This window comes from Schistocerca gregaria, chromosome X, assembly GCF_023897955.1.
Source record: "Schistocerca gregaria isolate iqSchGreg1 chromosome X, iqSchGreg1.2, whole genome shotgun sequence".
In the NCBI taxonomy this organism is placed as follows: Eukaryota; Metazoa; Arthropoda; class Insecta; order Orthoptera; family Acrididae; genus Schistocerca; species Schistocerca gregaria.
The window spans coordinates 31,997,978-32,018,204 of record NC_064931.1 but is presented as its reverse complement, the minus strand read 5'-3'; the positions used below and the strand labels follow the sequence as shown (position 1 = coordinate 32,018,204).

General features: G+C 42.5%; 1 protein-coding gene across 1 annotated transcript in view; it reads right to left on the bottom strand.

The window, feature by feature from the left end:
- The window catches only part of LOC126299569 (rab-like protein 6), a 177,977-nt gene extending 172,460 nt beyond the window's left edge, over positions 1–5,517 (bottom strand). The window contains exon 1 of the mRNA XM_049991568.1: positions 5,318–5,517. The gene's annotated coding sequence lies outside the window, so the exon portion shown is untranslated. The remainder of the gene's footprint in view (positions 1–5,317) is intronic.
- Between the last annotated feature and the right edge of the window lie 14,710 nt (positions 5,518–20,227).

Genomic DNA, 20,227 nt, shown 5'->3' with positions numbered 1-20,227 from the left:
ACATTTTGTTACTTTAATTTCTTGAATTGTCTACTATTCAGTGAATTTAGGACATTCTCAGCTCCATTCTGGAGATTTGCCAAAGTAGTTAATGCATCATGGCGGAGATGAGAATGACATCTCTGGTTCATGGACAACTTTACATCACAAATAGCAAAGGTTACAGCAATCAGCTGCAAATGACATTTATCAGCTGCCTTCCTCCCCTTCCCAAGCCACTGGCCACCATGCCAACCCCTCTCCCTCATTCCTGCATCTCTCTGCCTCTAAGACCCCACCCAATGTAACCCCATCTCAACCTAGTCCACCTCCCAAAATGCAACATTTGCATTGTGCGTCCAGCTGGCACCATGTAGGAGCATAAATATGTTGTTGTTGTTGTTGTTTTGTGTGTGTGTGTGTGTGTGTGTGTGTGTGTGTGTGTTGGTTGGTTGGTTGGTTGATTGATTGGGGGGGAGGGGGGGTTGATTTGGGGGTAGAGGTGGGTTGATTTGTGGGAGGAGACCAAACTGCAAGGTCGTTGGTCTCATCGGATTAGGGAAGGAAGTCGGCCGTGCCCTTTCAAAGGACCCCTGAGAGCTTTCACACTCTGGAACCAGCAACACTTACAATGCTTTCTCTTCACTATTCAGGACTAATTTTGTAATGCACTTCCCAAAGAAACTGGCCAAAATATGTTCTATGGGATTACTAAGTCCAGTATTTCAATAATGTCAGGCATTGCAATTTCCTATGTGACTAAAAAGGTTCAGTTCTCAAATGAAAAGCTCCACAGACATTCAGTTTAGCAAACATGTAAAGATGTATACTGACAGGCAATTGCTAAAGTGAAACTGCTTAGAAATAACACCATAATATGGTTGTCAGCCAATAAACCAAATCTATATGAGAAACTGTAAAAAGCGAAACAGAGAAATGACATAAGGAACAAAAAGTCACACTTACAAATGCTGATAACATTGACATTAGCAACAAAGACCTGTCAAATTACATGAATCATTATTTCATAAAGGCTTCCCAAACACTAAGCTTGAATTTCACTATTCAGGATGAACTTAAGTACAGTACACCGGCATACAGTATGAAGTAGTAAAGGGGATCAAATGCAAAATGTCAGTAGGTGTAGATGAAGTACCAATCCCACTTCATTGACAATTTATCATTCACTGTGGGAGTGCTCACACACACACATTAAAAATTTCAAAAGCAATATGTTTATTAAGGAGTGGTAATAGACATAATTGACCCACATCACTACTCTCTGCATTCTCTACAGTACTTGAGAAATTAATGAAACAACAAATCACCAAGTACCTAACAATCACAAGCTATTGCATCATAATCAATGTGGCTTTTGAGCAGGTAGAGGTATAGTAACAGCAATAACCAATTACACAGATGAAATAACTAGGGACCTACAAAACAACAATGCTGTACAAGTTTATTTTGACCTTTCTAAGCTTTTGATAAGCTTTCTGATAAGTTTATAGTAATGGGGACAACGGGGATAGAAAACAATTGGTTTCAATCTATTTACTAAATACATCACAGGTTGTGAAACCCACAACAACTCATTCTAATCAAATTAGTATCTGATGCAAAGAACATTGAAATATGTTTACCACAGGATAGCATGTTAGACCTGCTTCTGTTCCTCATTTCTATAGATGACATACAGTCCTCAGAAATTGGAGCCAAGATCACATTGTCTGGAGATAGCACTAGTGTAATAGTGAGCAGTATTATGGAATCTCTGTGTGCAACAACTGATCAAGTCCTCAAGTCCATACATTCATGGTTCAATGCCAAGAGGCAGACCTTTAATGTGAAGAAAACAAATTACAGTTAACTTGGGAAAATAATCAAAACTAAGATCTCCAGCTGGTACTGGGTGGAAATGAACCAGAAAGAGTTCAGTGTACAAAACTTCTAGGAATGGAAATTGATCAACACAAACTAGAAATACAATGTAAAAATACTCTCCTAAAGACCTAGTTCGGTGTGCCTCGTTCTGAGAAACATTTCGAAAGTATGCTCCTCATAAGAAGCTAGAATGGCTTATTTTGGTTACTTTCTGTCCATTGTAGCTCACTGGACAATTTTGGGCTAAACTAACAGTCAGTTAAACAAAACTTTTAAATTACAGGAACAGGCAATCCAAATTTTGTCATATAGTTCTACAAGGACTCACAGCAATCTCCTATCTAAAAAGTTGGAAGAGCTTCCTGTACTCTTCCCCATACATAATGTGTGTTGATTACAACAGCTAAACTAGGAGACCTGCACATCAATAATGATTGCCATAGCTGTAACACTCACAACCATGGGTACACCTCCGTGTAGACCAAGAAACAAAAACTCATACTCCAAGACATGTGAATCACTTCGTTGTCAACCTGTATAATGCACTGCCAATATACATAAAGAGGTTGGAGAAGCAAGTAGCTTTTACAGCAGAATTAAGAACTTTCTTTGTTGATAATCGTTTCTATATTGCAAGTGAATAGGTTAACTTGCAGAAACACTAGGCCCTTGTTTACTGTTTTGAGTAATTTTTAATTTGTTATCAGATCTGTCACCTACACTGTGTATCTAATTGTTTCCTGTTTCCTCTGTTTCCGATGCAGTGCAATACATCTACTCAGAGAAGGGAATCAGCTGCAAGAAAAATTGTAATGGACCTAAAGCTGGCAAATGCTTGTGCATTCATATTTTGTAAAAATGCAACTTAATGTGTGCATGGGTATCCACGTCTCAGAAGTGTATAACAAAGTTTGGATAAAGACGAATATTCTATAAGAGTGATTGGCTTTGATGAGTGACACAGAAAACATGTGACAAATGCCATAAACAACTTGATGACTATAATGTGATATCGTAGTGATCTTTTGAAACAATCTAAGCTACAGATTAGTCTGTCACCACAGTGGGTTTTATTAATTTCACATTCACAGGCTTTGTCAACTCACAACCAAACTGTCACTTTCCAACCAAACCTAGACCTCGGACAAAGCTACAGATCACTGGCTTTCACAATTGTTGGATTCGCCACCCATCAACAAAACTGTGAATATTTGCACCAAAAGGCAATGTCACAGCAGCCATCAAAATTACGTCACTGGTCGAACCTGACGAGTTCTGTCAAATATTACTCCTCAACTCAGATTTTCATTTACTAGTTGTATAATCGATTTTACTACTCATGCACGATGTGAAGTTCTTTATACAGTTGGTGCATATGATTGTAAATTCCAAATTACATACTAAGTGATGTAGCTAAGGCAGTATTAATGCACTGGACTTGCATTTGAGTAGTTCATATTCTGTCCAGCCATACTGATTTGGGTTTTGCAAAGTTGCTAAGGTGGATGTTGAGGTGATTCCTTTGATAATGCCATGGCCAACTTCCTGCCCTAGTGTCAACTAGACCAATCGTTATTTCTATATGTTTATAAATGTTGGTCCCATATTATTTCTGTAATATATCTGACATGTCCTATACTGCTGCACTGAAAGACCAAAGGGCACATAAATTAATAAAATAAAATGCAATGCAACTAAAAACACTGTTCCCCACACTGGTTCACCACCTTAAATAAACCTATGTAGGTCTCGTATACAACCGACAAAAAATAAGCAACACACTATCTAAAATATATACAACCAATGTCTACATACCACATGCCACCTACATAAAATATGACATGACACTCAAGAAAGCATGGTGATGGCTCACACTGTTTCACAGACCAAAAATTTTTAGGTTCAACATATAACTTACAAATGTACTCACATATTTTAGACTATAAGATTCACAAGTTACAAAAACATAAATTAGCCTAAATGCTATTTAGTAATTTCAGAAGTTGCTAAATAAAATAATGGAAAACCATAGCTGAAACAAAAACAATGAAATGTGGGAGACAGAGGAATTACATCACCAATAAAAGGTAAATACTAATATTCTTACAATGAAAGTGCTGTTAGTTTTTGAATATACACTTACAAATTCCTCCACACAGAAATGATAAATACTAAAATCCTTACAATGAAAGCACACTACTGATTTTGTATGGCACATCTAACAGCCGCACACTACTGCCCACGAATCTAGCACATTATATGGAGTTTATCCATTTGAATGCACTAATATTCACTTGAATATGAACTGAAAGTAGAACTTTGATAATGTATGTGCTTCACTTCTTGTAGAAAAATTTAACATTTACATTTATGTTTATTAAAGAAGGGAAGGGAAATTACAGTTTAATAAACTGTTGCTAATGAGATCATTAAAAATGTTGTGCATCTATATGCTCGGTAAGATAAGGAAGGCAAAGGATATTGGCATGCATTTGAATTGATTTGAGGAAACCAAAGAAAAACTAAGACTAGGTAGCCAAATGGTGATTTGTGTGCTTACCACCTTTCTACCAAGCTCACTGTTGTTTACTTATGACAATGGATTGAAAAGGACACACAAAAACTACCTATGATATTTGATAAAGGCACTTGAACAAGTGACGTACAAATATGAATTGCCTGCGTGATGCATGCAATACCCTTTTGGACAGGATCAATAACGAAACATCACGTGTGGTGCTATACAGTGTCACTACCGATGAATTAGGGCCTACATAGGTTTCTTAACAGACAGGACAAAGTATACTATCAGTGTCATGAGAAACACATGAAGATTTTCTTACACTGACTACAAAAAGTTAGATATTTCTGGCCAGCCATTTACACAGAAACTAGGCCTAATATGTTTATTGTGTCATTTATAAGCCTCAGGTCCTATCATTTAGAATGAGCTAACAAAACATGATTTTTTTTTATTGTATTCTGCAGCACTGTCAATGATCAAACTACCTCTAAGTGTTGGTCTAGGACAGTTATCGCTCTTCACTTATATCCTTGTGTAGATTTGAGAATGAGAGAAAAGTCATGTATATTTAAATTACGCCACTTCAGTCATTAATAGTCTAGGCTTTTCGCCAATACTCAATCTCAAGAGTGTTTATCAAAAGTGAAGGTAATAACCTGCCGCAACTTATGTCACATTTTACTCTACATTGCCCATCTGACAAAATATTGACAACAAACGTTTGATACTGGAGCACGTACGAATTTCGTTGTTTTACGATGTAATTTTGGTTTTTCCTCTCCGAGTGTCTCTTACTACTTAATTTGCTTACATATGTGTTGTCGGTCATTCTGATACCTTCCAACTCACTAATTATCGCCTTTCGCTAAACCTACGCATTTTAATAAACACATGCTATCTGTTCAAGATCACATTATTTAGCACACTAACCTTGTGGTTGAAATATATGCGTTTCCTTCAGCAGTGACGGGTTAAAATCATGGTTTTTGTCTCTGGATATGAATTTGCCACGATATAAACTTTGTTACCCATCTACGGGTTCATCACCAAACAAACTCCTTTTCTTGTGCCATATGTCAAAAATACTATAAACACACGCCAAACAAACGAACATCTGTGCCAAAGATTAACAATGATACGCCGATGTCAACAAAGCTCAGAGGTTGAAACTGTGCGGATCTCACACCACGGCCGCCTCTATTGGGGGTCGTATTCGTATTTATCTCCAGTTACATGCTTAATGTATGCACTATCAAAAATGTGAAATTTTTACTGCTGGTTTGTGTGCAAAGACGTTTCTGCTGCAATCTAAAGTTTCTTCTTCACCAATACGTGTCTATTAAGCTTAGTGGGCGCAGAAGGGCTATTAAAATTTTAATGTAAACTGTTCTCTTTTTTTGTAGGGCATCCGTTATTCCCTTATGTAAGTTAGATAAATACATTTATACTTTCTAGCATCAAACGAACCAAACCCCTCTTATAAAGAGGAATGGTGGAGGGGGGGGGGGGGGGCGAAAGGACAACTAGCGAAACTGTTATTCACGAAATTTGTACTCCACGTATAACAGTATGATGCATGGCAAAGGGCACTTAATATTATACCAAACATCGAGATCTTTTCCGTTCCGATCGCGGGATTTTAAAAAGGTTCATCTACAGCCAACTATTCGTATGTGCAGATATTTGCGCATGCAGTAAATCACAGCAAATTGTGTGTCCACTCGATACAAGTCCATATGCAAAAAACAAAAAGACCGATCGAAATGGACTAGACAGTGGATGATTAAGCGAAGAAAGTTTTCGCACACACTGAGGTGACGAAAATCGTGGGATACCTCCTAATATAGCGTCAGACTTCCTTTTGCACCCTTTGAATAGTATCAATTGACTTGTGTAAATACTACAACTAGTTCGCTTGCTGCTACCCTTCTTATGCCATAGGCTGTTACAGACAACTCTCCTATGCTTTGCGTCTGTTTGTCTGTGTGGTTTATTGTGCCTTCGACTCTTGTTACGTGTGTGTGCGTGTTCATAATCAGTTTATTCCGCCTTCGAGACTTCTTCTGTGTTTGTGCCTTTCATCGTCACTGTCACCGTCTCCATCTCGTCGCTTTATCGTCGCTGTTCCACTGTCGCTGCCGCCACCGCCTTCGTTGCTGCCGTTGCCACCGCCGCCGGCTTTCTCACCCATCCATCAACTAGTAACGCCACCATGTTTTCTCGAACCACTACCATTGTTTACATCTGTCCCTCCCAGTCCCCTACTATCATCACTTGGAGCACTTCCACCTTCTATCAAGCCTACCGCCTCTCCCAGTCCTCTCTTCTGCAGACACGCCCTACCCCCAGTAGCGCCCTCTTCTGATCCAGCACAAGGACCAGCACCATCCAGTACAACAACACTAGAACTGCCACCACCATACGTCGATCCACCTTCGCCATCACCATCGACTCAACCTATTGTTTTCACAACAGGTCCATGGACTGTGGTAACCTCTTCATCCAAACCCCCTTCCAAACAATTCCGTCACCTGTTACCCCTGCTGTGCCCACCAAACCCTCCTTACTCATACCCATCAGGAAGACCACTAAACACCTCAGCACTGATGCTGTCCCGACTCCTGATCCAAAAAACACCTAAACAAAAGGAAAGCACAGACTTCATGGACTGCCTGGCCATCCTATCTGCCACTATATCCACAGAACTGCATACCTTTCCCCTCTCCCATCCTGACTCCAACTTCCTCCAATACAAAACCCTCCTCCACGAAATCAGAAAATATATCTGTCCTTACCCATCACTCAGATCATCCCTAGCAGAGACTCCGACCTCATCAAATACCCTGATCCAGAATTTCACAACAAACTCCTCCAGAAGATCCCCTGTATCACTTTCAATCCCTATGCAAACCTCTCACCTTGTCCGTCAACCACCCAGACCAAGCAACCACAACCTCCTCACTATCCCCCCCACTCTCATCATCGTGATCATAGGGATCCTCATCAAATACCCTGATCCAGAATTTCACAACAAACTCCTCCAGAAAATCCCCTGTATCACTTTCAGTCCCTATGCAAACCTCTCACCTTGTCCTGCAACCACCCACACCAAGCAACCAGAACCTCCTCACCATCCCCCCACCCTCATCATAGTGATCAAAGGGACCGACCCTGAGGCGACAATGGAGGAGGTGGAGTCCAAGCTCAACTCCCATCCAGACCTTGAAGTTCAGAAGTCTTTGACAATTCTGAACCAACTTTCAAAGTCCTCATGGTCACCGAATCCCCATCCACAATCCACCAAGTTCTCCACCTGGGGGCCCTGAACTACAAACAATGGCGCACCATTGAGCAATCCTAATCCTGCCCTCAATCCTACCACTACCAAAGATACTTAGTGTATAATGATCACCTAACCACTGACTGCAAAAAAAACCCTCCCACCTGCCCCCATGGTAAATCCCACCATTTCCTCAAGCAATGCCCTAACCTCACTTCCCTCCCTCATGTAATACCTGCAACCTGCCCCATGTGACATATGCTTCCAAGTGCAAGGCTCAACCTCCACCTTCCAAACCTGGGCTGACAGTTCCCATCAAACCTATTGACAACCCCATCCACCCCAACAACCCCCTCCATCCACCTATCATAGCTGAAGACATCATCCACTTTATGACCATAGTTCTTCAAACCATTTACCCTTTCCACAGGCCACACACACTACACCAAATTGCCATTCCTGCCCACTCCATCTTCCACCTCCACACACAAGACACTATTCCCACAACCAGGTCCACTTTCTTTTCGCCTGTCTCGACACCTTAGTTTAACCCATACGAGCCATCCATCCTGCTCCCCATGGCCCAGGTCAGAGTTGCTATTGGCCACCACAAGAACCTCCCCATTTGACCACCTTATTCTCACTATCTTCCTCAAAACCATAACAGTTACTTGTGTCAGTATCTATATCTGAATACACCATCACATATCATACAACTTCCTTTCCCACATAGACAATACCTTTTCAACCTACATTATTACCACTGACCTAAACATCCATAGCTGTCCCATGCTGAGCTCCAGTGGTGGCATCGGTTTGCTGACTCTCTCCATAGTGATATAGTCCCTCTCTCACTACATACCTGCCCTGAAAGCTGTTTCACTCCTGATACTATCCTCACCTCTCCTAACTTCCTTAGGCACTTTACTGCAGCAGTCCTTGAACCCACTAGAAGCGACTATCTTCCTGTCCTACTCACCATCCCCTACATCACACACCTTACCCATGTTCCCACTTCCCCTGCCTCTCCCCAACAATCCAGGACTACTCCCATACAAACTGAGATGCCTACAGGGAATTCGTTGCTACCAAACTTTGAAGCCATCCATTATCCTTCCAAGACCCCCACGACATATACCATGCTGCCACCTTCCTACAGCAGACCTTGTCAAACGCCATAACTCGCCACATTCTGACTAAACCCCTCTATCCACACCGTCTCTCACTCCCTCCACATGCTCTCCTACTCCTCTGTGGATCCTGTCGCCTTTACCAATCCTTCCTACAGACCCATGACTGTGATACATGTACACACCTTCAACAACTACAAATCTGAAATCTGCTTAATGCAAAGAAACGCCACGTTTGACGCCGACTGTGCTCACGCCTCAGCACCGCAAGCCCATAAACTCTTCCAGGTAATGAAAGGTGTTTCACCACCCTACTGGCAACAACCCTGCTCCATACTACATACTACCCCCTCCTGCACGATAATCACCCTCTCCCTGACAATCTGAGCATAGCCAATCACTTTGTGTCCTACTTCTCTGACACCTTCACTATCCCAGATTATCCCCAGTTTGATAACTTCTTATTTCCCTCCCATGCCACGCTCCTAGCTTCCAGTACCTCGACAGACAGAACTCAATACTCTAATAACAACACAAGACTTTCAACAGAAAGTCTATCACAAACACAGCTCTCACAGGTTTCTATCCTGAGCCATGGAAAACCTCTCAAATCCTTGTCTTCCTCAAACGTAATACACCTGCTAGTGACACCTCCTTCTACTGTCCCATCAGTCTGACCCTGATGTTTAGCAAGGTTCTTCAATCCATTCCATCCTGATGTATCCATAAACACCTATAACAACACGTACCTATTCCTGTCCATCAGTGTGGCTTCCATCCCACCTTTTCCTCTGATGACCAACTCCTGCACCTTACTCATCTTCTGTCCCACCAAATCAACAACCACAACCACAAATCCTGCATTTTTGTCTCCCTAGATCTTGAGATGACTGTGTATGGCATTCCAGGCTGCTCTTTAGGCTCCAGACCTATGCACTTCTCATAAATTATATGCACCTCATCGCCTCCTCTCCCTCTAACTACTTGTCTTATGTCACCAACAACAAGATAACACCGGTATCTTCCATCCCACAGCACGTGTGTCCCTCTCACCTCTCCTGTATTTCCTGTATGCTGCCGATATTTCCCAAGCCCCTTCCTCCTGTTCATCTCCCCAAGTACACCAATGACACTGCCTTTCTCGTCCCTACCCTACCCTACAGACATCCCAACAAACCGTCTCAATGAGTTCACCCCCTGGCGCAGCCAATGGCTCCTCAGAATCAACCCTACACAAATGCAGGCAATACTTATAGGCTGAACCACCCACAGCTTCCATCCCCACGATTTTTACCTTACCATTTACAACCATCCTATCCAGTTAAATAACATGCTAACATAAGTCGGACTAACACTTGATTGGTGATTAACATGGAAACCTCATCTACTAACCATTCAATAAAAAAGCCACAATAGACTAAAATTACTAAAAGTCCTAACTGACTGAATATGGAGATGTACCCTTCCACAATCTGCTGCTCCTATAATGCCCTAATCTGCCCCATCCTGTGCTACACCAGTGTGGCATGGACTTCCGCTCCTCTGTCCTTGCCCTACAGATCCTTGAACACCATGCACTCCACCCAACTTCTCGAATCTGTTTACCCTCCCCCACCCACACCCTCTACTAACTTATCAAATTCTCCAGGCTACTCTTCCATCTTGAACACACCCATATATCCTATGTTACCTGTAAACATGACACTAACCACCCTGTCGTTAACCCATTGGTCACTGATACTGGTACCCTGCCGCACCTCTACCACCACACTGCCCCAACACTACACCGCAATAACCTCCACATCCTCTCCCAATGAAACTTTAATCGCCTTCCACTACCCAGCCATAAAATCTGCCTTGATGTATACCCATCCAACCAGATCTAGGGAATCCGTACCACCCACTCTTTGCCAGGGATCCCTTCCCCTCTAGTCCTCTTCACTCACTTCCTAAGACTTGATTCGGAACGACATCCCTCTCCACTCTTCCCCCATCCCTTCTCCAAACATTCACCTATAAACCCACTCCTATGATCTACCTTTAAATGCTACATTCCCTTGAGACTCTGCTCGCTGGCAGTCTATTTCCACTCATCTCTTCCCTCATCCATGTATCTCTTTTAATAAGTCACACATCGACCTTTCTGTTTTGTTTTACTTTGTGCAACTGTCTGTTTTTATATTTTCATGTGAAACACTCATCTTCTATTCATCTGTGTCTATATTTTAATTAATCACTAAATCAACCTTTTATATTTTAACTTATGAAACGGAAGATAAGTCTTTTTATTGTACAGAATAGCCGGCCGCTATGGCCGAGCGGTTCTAGGCCCTTCAGTGCGGAACCGCTCTGCTGCTGCGGTCGCAGGTTCGAGTCCTGCCTCAGGCATAGATGTGTGTGATGTCCTTGGGTTAGTTAGGTTTAAGTAGTTCTACGTTCTAGGGGACTGATGCCCTCAGAAGTTAAGTCCCATAGTGCTCAGAGCCATTTGAACCGTTTGATTTATTGTACAAAATGTTTATTTTTGTCAAACGCCATGTTCAGTTTTTATATTATGTTTTTAAAAATTTTCTCTCATGTGGCTGAAAAGCAGCAAATTGCATCCGCTGACGGCCCAACCCCTGCCCATATGGGGTGGAGTGGGGGGATAAAATAACAATAAAGAAAAACAACACCTCCTTTTGTCAAACAGGCCGACCTCGGGGATTACACCCCTCCACTATTATCCACACCTACAAAACTATGATCCGATCCATCCTTTGCTATGCAAATGTTGCGTGGATCTCCGCTTCACCAAAGTTCTGTAGGTCCCTCCAAGTCCTTGAACGCCATGTACTCCATCTCGCTTTCCACATCCATTTACCTTCCCCTACATGTAGTCTCTACCATCTCATCAAATGCCCATTCCTCCTCACCCACATCGAATACCTCCACATCTCCTGCACTATCTGCAGACTAGATTCACTTAACCCCATTTTCTATGCTCTGCTCACAAACCCTAGTATGCTGCCTGCCTTCACAAACACATCCCTCCATCCCTACACCTACACACACTCCACATCCTATCCCAATGCAACTTCAACCGACTTCCTCTCTGATACAATGAGATCCAAGATCCACCCCGATATTTATTCCTCCTACCAACTTTAACTCTTCTCAACCTATCCCACTCCATATCAGGGCACCTCTTCCCTTTTCCCTCTTCATCCATTCTCATCACTTTCCTTTCTTAACCACTAACCTACCCACACAACACACTGCTCCTCATCCTCTGTCTTTCCCATCGAAGGTACTTCCCACTATCCACCTCAACTCAAACCTATCATGTCTCTAGTTTTCCTACCTGACAGATCCCTGTTTTTTACCGACACTCCTAAACAGTATGGGACATATTCTCTCCTCTGACAATACTTGTCACCCAGTGAAGATCCTTCAGTTTTTAAGTGAAAGTGCAGAGCTTCCGTGTTTTTCTTTTCTTTTCTTTTTTTAACCAGAAGAATTTCAACTTCTGGCGCTGCGTTTTTAACATACATATAGACTGACGCCTCCCCCCATGAACCATGGACCTTGCCGTTGGTGGGGAGGCTTGCGTGCCTCAGCGATACAGATGGCCGTACCGTAGGTGCAACCACAACGGAGGGGTATCTGTTGAGAGGCCAGACAAACGTGTGGTTCCTGAAGAGGGGCAGCAGCCTTTTCAGTAGTTGCAGGGGCAACAGTCTGGATGATTGACTGATCTGGCCTTGCAACATTAACCAAAACGGCCTTGCTGTGCTGGTACTGCGAACGGCTGAAAGCAAGGGGAAACTACAGCCGTAATTCTTCCCGAGGACATGCAGCTTTACTGTATGATTAAATGATGATGGCATCCTCTTGGGTAAAATATTCCGGAGGTAAAATAGTCCCCCATTCGGATCTCTGGGCGGGGACTACTCAGGAGGATGTCGTTATCAGGAGAAAGAAAACTGTCGTTCTACGGATCGGAGCGTGGAATGTCAGATCCCTTAATCGGGCAGGTAGGTTAGAAAATTTAAAAAGGGAAATGGATAGGTTAAACTTAGATATAGTGGGAATTAGTGAAGTTCGGTGGCAGGAGGAACAAGACTTCTGGTCAGGTGATTACAGGGTTATAAACACAAAATCAAATAGGGGTAATGCAGGAGTAGGTTTAATAATGAATAGGAAAATAGGAATGCGGGTAAGCTACTACAAACAGCATAGTGAACGCATTATTGTGGCCAAGATAGATACGAAGCCCACACCTACTACAGTAGTACAAGTTTATATGCCAACTAGCTCTGCAGATGACGAAGAAATTGAAGAAATGTACGATGAAATAAAAGAAATTATTCAGATAGTGAAGGGAGACGAAAATTTAATAGTAATGGGTGACTGGAATTCGAGTGTAGGAAAAGGGAGAGAAGGAAACATAGTAGGTGAATATGGATTGGGGCTAAGAAATGAAAGAGGAAGCCGCCTAGTAGAATTTTGTACAGAGCACAACTTAGTCATAGGTAACACTTGGTTTAAGAATCATGAAAGAAGGTTGTATACGTGGAAGAACCCTGGAGATACTAAAAGGTATCAGATAGATTATTTAATGGTAAGACAGAGATTTAGGAACCAGGTTTTAAGTTGTAAGACATTTCCAGGGGCAGATGTGGACTCTGACCACAATCTATTGGTTATGACCTGTAGATTAAAACTGAAGAAACTGCAAAAATGTGGGAAATTAAGGAGATGGGACCTGGATAAACTGAAAGAACCAGAGGTTGTACAGAGTTTCAGGGAGAGCATAAGGGAACAATTGACAGGAATAGGGGAAAGAAATACAGTAGAAGAAGAATGGGTAGCTCTGAGGGATGAAGTAGTGAAGGCAGCAGAGGATAAAGTAGGTAAAAAGACGAGGGCTGCTAGAAATCCTTGGGTAACAGAAGAAATATTGAATTTAATTGACGAAAGGAGAAAATATAAAAATACAGTAAATGAAGCAGGCAAAAAGGAATACAAACGTCTCAAAAATGAGATCGAGAGGAAGTGCAAAATGGCTAAACAGGGATGGCTAGAGGATAAATGTAAGGATGTAGAGGCTTATCTCACTAGGGGTAAGATAGATACTGCCTACAGGAAAATTAAAGAGACCTTTGGAGAGAAGAGAACCACGTGTATGAATATCAAGAGCTCAGATGGCAACCCAGTTCTAAGCAAAGAAGGGAAGGCAGAAAGGTGGAAGGAGTATATAGAAGGTTTATACAAGGGTGATGTACTTGAGGACAATATTATGGAAATGGAAGAGGATGTAGATGAAGACGAAATGGGTGATACGATATTGCGTGAAGAGTTTGACAGAGCACTGAAAGACCTGAGTCGGAACAAGGCCCCCGGAGTAGACAACATTCCATTAGAACTACTGACGGCCTTGGGAGAGCCAGTCATGACAAAACTCTACCAGCTGGTGAGCAAGATGTATGAGACAGGCCAAATACCCTCAGACTTCAAGAAGAATATAATAATTCCAATCCCAAAGAAAGCAGGTGCTGACAGATGTGAAAATTACCGAACTATCAGTTTAATAAGTCACAGCTGCAAAATACTAACGCGAATTCTTTACAGACGAATGGAAAAACTGGTAGATGCGGACCTCGGGGAGGATCAGTTTGGATTCCGTCGAAATGTTGGAACACGTGAGGCAATACTGACCTTACGACTTATCTTAGAAGAAAGATTAAGAAAAGGTAAACCTACGTTTCTAGCATTTGTAGACTTAGAGAAAGCTTTTGACAATGTTGACTGGAATACTCTTTTTCAAATTCTAAAGGTGGCAGGGGTAAAATACAGGGAGCGAAAGGCTATTTACAATTTGTACAGAAACCAGATGGCAGTCATAAGAGTCGAGGGGCATGAAAGGGAAGCAGTGGTTGGGAAAGGAGTGAGACAGGGTTGTAGCCTCTCCCCGATGTTATTCAATCTGTATATTGAGCAAGCAGTAAAGGAAACAAAAGAAAAATTTGGAGTAGGTATTAAAATTCATGGAGACGAAGTAAAAACTTTGAGGTTCGCGGATGACATTGTAATTCTGTCAGAGACGGCAAAGGACTTGGAAGAGCAGTTGAACGGAATGGACAGTGTCTTGAAAGGAGGATATAAGATGAACATCAACAAAAGCAAAACGAGGATAATGGAATGTAGTCCAATTAAATCGGGTGATGCTGAGGGAATTAGATTAGGAAATGAGACACTTAAAGTAGTAAAGGAGTTTTGCTATTTAGGAAGTAAAATAACTGATGATGGTCGAAGTAGAGAGGATATAAAATGTAGACTGGCAATGGCAAGGAAAGCGTTTCTGAAGAAGAGAAATTTGTTAACATCGAATATAGATTTAAGTGTCAGGAAGTCATTTCTGAAAATATTTGTTTGGAGTGTAGCCATGTATGGAAGTGAAACATGGACGATAACTAGTTTGGACAAGAAGAGAATAGAAGCTTTCGAAATGTGGTGCTACAGAAGAATACTGAAGATAAGGTGGATAGATCACGTAACTAATGAGGAGGTATTGAATAGGATTGGGGAGAAGAGAAGTTTGTGGCACAACTTGACTAGAAGAAGGGATCGGTTGGTAGGACATGTTTTGAGGCATCAAGGGATCACAAATTTAGCATTGGAGGGCAGTGTGGAGGGTAAAAGTCGTAGAGGGAGACCGAGAGATGAGTACACTAAGCAGATTCAGAAGGATGTAGGTTGCAGTAGGTACTGGGAGATGAAGAAGCTTGCACAGGATAGAGTAGCATGGAGAGCTGCATCAAACCAGTCTCAGGACTGAAGACCACAACAACAACAACAACAACATAGACTGACGAAAAAAAAATAGGAACATCATAAAAGAGCTGCGTGACATAAACGAAAGTTGACAGATGTATTTCTAAATCTGAAAGATGATGTCTGTTCAGATTCCGTGCCAGTCGCATAAATGTGGCGCTGGTAGCGCCACTATAAGGATGCAAATCAGATTTGCTTTAAATATATGCTGTAACAGTCGCTAGCGTTAGTTACCTTTAAGATTGGAAGTGGTGAGTTGATGTTAGCCAAGAATGCCTCTAAGTCGACAAAGACGCAGTTATCAACTCCACACTGAGTTTGAACAAGGTCATGTAATAGGGCTATGAGGAGCTGCATGTTGAGAGAGAAGATCACTGTGTTCGGCAGATGGCTATGGCGCATTGTATTGCATCTGCAGCTACAATACGAGCAGCAGTTGGATCACAAAGACACAAAGAAGTGTTACAAATCGTACTTCAAGGACAAATCCGAGCCAGACGCCCTGTAGTGTGCATTCCACTGACCCAGAACCACCACCCTTTGCGACCTCATTGGTGTCAAGTGAGATCACAGTGGAGGGCAGGGTGGAGGTCTATTATGTTTTCTAATGAAAGTTGGTTCTGTCTCGGTGCCAGTGATGGCTGTGTGTTGGTTAGAAGCAGTCCAGGTGAGCGTCTGCAACCAACCGGTCTGCGTGCTAGAAACACTGGAGCTACACCTGGAGTCATAGTCTAGGGTGCGATTTCGTATGGCAGCAGGGGCACTCTCATGGTTATCCCATACACCCTGAGTGCAAATTTGTACGTAAATCTGGTGATTCGATCTGTTGTGCTACCATTCATTGGCTCCTCGATCACCATATCATCTCTGATCAAGCACATATAGGACATAATCGGACGACAACTCCAGCGCCATCCTCAAACAGCATTAACCATTCCTGTATTAACCGACCAAGAGCAATAGGCATGGAAACCCATAACACAAACTGACATCTGGCACCTGTAGAACACAAAGCATACACATTTGAATGCTTGGATTCAACATCCTGGCAGTCACACCAGTTATCAATGTACCAGCATTTCACGTTTGGAATTGCTTATCTTGTGTGTTCATTAACTTGTGATCTTGCAATGTTAATCATTTAAATATGTTACCTAGATAATTGTATTCTCCAAATTTCATTACTCTACATTAAATATGTTTTGATGTTACGATTTTTTCCCGTAAGTGTGTTTTCGTTTTTTAACTGTGTTTGATTTTTCATTTAAAATAGAAAAATAGCCCTAAATTTTCTTTCTAATTCTCATTATAATTTTTTTTAATTCGCTCGGCTGAAGAGCTGGTTTTGTACCGCTGGCAGCCTGCCCCCCGCCCATATGGGACGAAGGAGATGAAATAACAATAAAGAAAAAAAAAACTCGTTTTGCCTGGTATAGTGCAGCAGCCCGACGTGGCATGGACTCAACAGGCGTTGGAAGTCCCCTGCAGAAGTACTGAGCCATGCTGCTCTATAGCCATCCGTAACTGCGAAAGTGTTGGCAGTGCAGGATTCGTGCACAAACAGATCTCTCGATTACCCGATTATCTCTTATAAAAATTAGATGGAATTCATGTTGGGCTATATGGGTTGCCAAATTATTCGAACGAACTATCCAGAATGCTCTCCTAACCAGTCACGCACAATTGTGGCCCGGTGACATGGCGCATTATCATCCATAAAAGTTCCGTCCATTAATGGCTGCTAATGGTTTCCAAGATGTCGAACATAACCATTTCAGTTGGACCAGAGGACCTAGTCCATTACATGTAAACATAGCCCGCACTATCATGGAGCCATCAGCAGCTTGCACAGTGATTTGTTGACAACTTGGGTCTATGGCTTCGTGGTGTCTACTATCAATTCTTACTAACTGAAATCGAGCCTCCTCTAACCGGACCAGGGTTCCAGTCGCCTAGGGTCCAGCAGATATTTTCACTCGCTCAGGAGAGGCGTTGCAGGAGAAGTCGTGCTGTTAGCAAGGCACTCGCGTAATTCATCTGCTGCCTTAGTCCATTAATGCCAAATTTCGCCGCGTTGTCCTAACGGATACGTTCGTCGTGCGTTCCATATTGATTTCCACGGTTATTTCACGCAGTGCTGCCTGTCTGTTAAAACTGCCAACTCTACGTAAACGCCGCTTCTGTCAGTCAAGTGAAGGCCGCCGGCCACTGCGTTGTCCGTGGTGAGAGGTGGTGTGTGAAATTTGATATTCTCAGCACACTCTTTACATTGTGGATCGCGGAATACTAAATTCCCTAACTATTTCCGAAAAGCAATGTTCCTTTCATCTATCTCCAACTACCATTCCGCGTTCAAAGTCTGTTAATTCCCGTCGTGCGGCTATAATCACGTCGGAATACTTTTCATGTGAATCACCTGAGTCCAAACGACAGCTCTGCCAATGCACTGCTCTTTTACACCTTGTGCACGCGATACTATCGCTGTATGTATATGTGCGTATCTCTATCACATGACCTTTTTTTTTCATCTCAGTGTAGGGCCTATATCCGCCATTCTTAGTTGGCGAGACGTTTGTCTCTCGCGTGTGCGTTTGATGGTGTTTTCTCTCCTGTCGTCAGCCATACGTTAGTGGCGATGACTCTGTGTACATGTGTGTCGAAGTACGTTGTTGTTGTTTCCTGCTCTTCTGCCATACTTCAATGACGACAATGTAAAAGTGTGTTTTGGCGTAGACGTCTCTCACAGGTTTCGTGTTTCAGTATTCTTTCAGCCTGGTTTTAGAGGTTTCTTTGTGTCTTGGTTTGTTTGCTGGAGCAGGTTTTGTTTTCACACTGTTCATCTTGTGATAGCTTTGCTGGGGCAGTGTTTTCCCGCTTGTTCTGCTCCCTCAATCAGAGGGCAGTGTTCTTCGCATTCACGATTCATCCACCTGCGTACAGTTATCGCTCTATGTGGTCAGTTCCTTAGTTGTTGTCTTTTCTGCACATTTCAGACGATGTACCAGTGAGCACTTTATTCACTCTTCTGGTCTAAGTTGCTTTTTGTGTTGCAGTATTTGAGATGCTCGATCGTTGTCAGTATTTTCGCGTATAGTTTGCGTGTTGAAGAGTATCATCATGTCTGTCCCATCATCATAGGTGCTGTGGTCTCAAGTCGTTCGCTTGGAGGAGTAGCAAATTACAAGTTGTGACAGGGTGTAACTCAGCTCACTTGGGTTTTGGCTACTACAGGGGCGTCTCAGCACGCCACTCCAACATGTGCGCCGCTGTTTCTTGTGTTGGGCGGTCAGAAGGAGGACTGAAACCCTTATCATCAACAGTTGGAGTTGCATTTTATGGCCCACGGCCACAGAAATGTTTCGTTTGCGTTGTCAGGTGGAATTCCATCGGCGGCCGACATCACTCGGAGACGGCAGATGTTTTCAAATCAGTACACCACTATAGCCGATGTTATCTGCCGCCAGTATCGGTGAAATTCAAATCAGTTTGTTTTCTTCAGTCAAATCGACCGACGTTCTCGTACGTTTAATCCAAAAAAGAGTGAGTTTGTGGCATCCTGAGGATGAAAATATCATAATCGGGTTATAGTTCGGAATCTATGGCCTGAAATCGTATGTTTGTTCGAAGCCTTAAATAAGCAAAATCTTTATTGGAAATTTTAGGCATAGATTATAACCTCAAAAAAAATTTGTTCAAGTGAAAAGGGACGCATATCTTATATGTTTACAGCCACTGTAGTGGATATTTTTTGTGGCAGGTGGTCATTAGTTGTCTAAAAAGTATTATTACTGCTTAGTGGCGTTTTATGCCAGTAGAATAGTGATTCTGTTTATATGAAGGGGTTTACAAATGTGGTGTATGGTATGTATTTCCACTTTTTAAGTGCTTTAGGTTTTCAGAGTATCTTACGCTACATTTTATATCTGTCTTTTACTAGTGTGTTAAATGACAGTCATGGAAGGTTAATTGACATACGTTTGCACAACTTTAAATAAATACAGCGAAATACAGTGTTTATAGCTTGCTTTTCAAGGTCACCACCAATTATCTCGAGTATGTACCAGAAGGACAGAGTGTATAGTACTCGCCACGTTCTTTACGAGACAGGAAAGCTCATTCACTTGCTTTCGGCGTCTCTTTAATAGCAGAAGCCGCTGTACAGCATTCGTATCCAAGCACAGAGGCGTCGTGGTATCCATGCCATCCTAACAAGTTGAAATCTAGCTTACTTCATGCATAGAACAAATTCTAACGTAGCCTAACCTAACTATGACCCTGCCAAAAATTGGCGAAGGAGATCGGACTCAGTATGACCACGGTGTCGGGCGTCATCGGGCGACCTCTGGTAACGAACGACCGTTCTCGCTGCCTCTGTGAACGTTATGGCCACCTTTCAACGTCACTCCTGTCAGTCTGAAACTGCGCTACCAACTCGAGGTATGGTGCGCCTATTAACAGGTCCCGTTCCATATCCCAAACACCTACATGGAGTGGAATGTAGTTTCACACCAATCTGTGAATGGGGAGAGGAAGGTTCCGCTGATCTTGTCGAACTAAGATACCTACTTTTTCAGGTAGAGAGAGACTGCAGGAAATTAGACTGCGATCTGCAAA